The 2,036-nt window shown below is 43.9% G+C and overlaps 1 pseudogene; it reads right to left on the reverse strand.

Annotated features, from left to right (window-relative positions):
- Nucleotides 1-201: 201 nt before the first annotated feature.
- On the reverse strand, nucleotides 202-379 carry LOC120987365 (annotated as a pseudogene).
- Between the last annotated feature and the right edge of the window lie 1,657 nt (nucleotides 380-2,036).

Below are 2,036 nucleotides of genomic sequence, written 5' to 3' on the forward strand. Positions count from 1 at the left end.
CACACCACTCATATCTGGTGGCACAGTACATTGCACGGCGCACGCGCAGTGCCCCGAATTGGAAGTAGGAGGACCAACCAAACATCTTTTTCCCTCTCCCGGTTCCTAAAATCTATTTCATACACCGGCCCCTGATAGGGGACGTAACAGGGATTAAATTGATAGGAATAGTACTACTTAACACACCACTCATATCTGGTGGCACAGTACATTGCAAGGCGTACGCGCAGTGCCCCAAATTGGAAGTAAGAGGACCGACCAAGCATCTTTTTCCATCTCCCGGTTCCTAAAATCTATTCCATACACCATCCCCTGATAGGGGACAAAACAGAGATTAAACTGTTAAGAACAGATTTTTTTTTATTAAAAAAAAAGAGGACAGCCTCTGCGGAACTGGGTATTTTTTTTTGCCGCGTTACTGAACGCTCATGCACAATGGCTGTAGACTCATGCGTCCTTTTGCGGAGGTGACAAACCTGGTCAGTCAAACCCAAGGCAACATCATCAACCTCATCCCATATGCGTTTTTTCTAGAGCGTGCCCTGCAAAGAGTGCTGGATCAGGCCGTAGATGAGCATGAAGAGGAAGAGTTGTGGTCACCATCACCACCAGAAGCAGCCTTGTCGTCGTCAATTGCTGGACCTGCGACAATGCAGAGAGAGGAGTCTGAAGAAGAGGAGTCAGAGGATGAAGGTGGCTTTGAGGAGGTGGAAGACCAACCACAGCAGGCGTCCCAGGGGGCTTGTTGTCACCTTTCAGGGACCCTTGGTGTTGTACGTGGCTGTGTGGAGGAAGAGACCTTCAATGACGTCAGTGAGGACAAGGAACGGGACATGGCTAGCTTGGTATCCAACCTTGTGCAAATGGGGAGTTTGCGGTTGTGCAAATGGACCGTTTGTGGTTGTTTGCAGTGCGTTAAACAGGAAGTTTGGTCTGTCACTGTGAAGCGGGCGTAACCCTTACACTACCTGATCGATACAACATCATACCTGATATTTTAAAGCACGTTATTCCAAACAATTTAGGAATGTTAGGTGATTTATGCCCATTATAGATTAAAACCTGACTCTGCGTCAACTATGTAATTTTCCATGGGAGTTTTGCCATGGATCCCCCTCCGGCATGCCACAGTCCAGGTGTTAGTCCCCTTGAAACAACTTTTCCATCACTATTGTGGCCAGAAAGAGTCCCTGTGGGTTTTAAAATTCGCCTGCCTATTGAAGTCTATGGCGGTTCGCCCAGTTCGCCCAGTTCGCCCGTTCGCGAACAGAAAATTTTATGTTCGCGACATCTCTAGTCTCTGGCATGCACTATAATAATAGATTCAAGCATAACATATGGACTAAGCCCTCACTCTATTGATAAAATCTGAGACACTTGGTCAATACATTTTGAACAAAACACATCTAAGCCCACCTACCAAGCGACAAGGTGGTCTCAGTTCAGGCGGGTCCTACGCTAAACCTGCCCATGCCGTTATGCATTTATGTTCAGGAGCGCAGACCTCACACATATAGTGTGTTGCTCCTAGTTACCTCCATGTGCAGCAGCAACCGGTGGGAGGAGGAGCACACACACCTATATGTACCACCTTAATCAAAGTCGCCTATTAGATAGGTGGGGCAAAAGTGCACATGAATACTACTCCCAAGATAGGAGCGTATTAAAAAATGAAGGTGTTAACATACAAAATATCAAATGTTTTAAGTAGAATTATAGTAAAATTTAATCCTAGAGGAAGAAGAAATCCTTTTAACATTTCATTCAACTAACTTCATTTTAAAATTTGCTGTATTTTACATAATATTAGCAGTTTTTGTTAGGATACAGAACATTCTTTCTATAGAATATAAAAAATTGCAATATTACAGATCAGTAAGATTCTGGATATCTCATGTAGACTTATTAGCATTTTCTAAAGTCCAGGGCTTAAGGGATATGATTAGGACAATATAAAGAGCATATAGAAAACTGGGACTGTAGAGGTTAAGGCACACTTATGACATGGGTGATTTGTGCACAATAGTTATACCCAT

Source organism: Bufo bufo, chromosome 1 (genome assembly GCF_905171765.1).
Source record: "Bufo bufo chromosome 1, aBufBuf1.1, whole genome shotgun sequence".
Classification (NCBI taxonomy): Eukaryota; Metazoa; Chordata; class Amphibia; order Anura; family Bufonidae; genus Bufo; species Bufo bufo.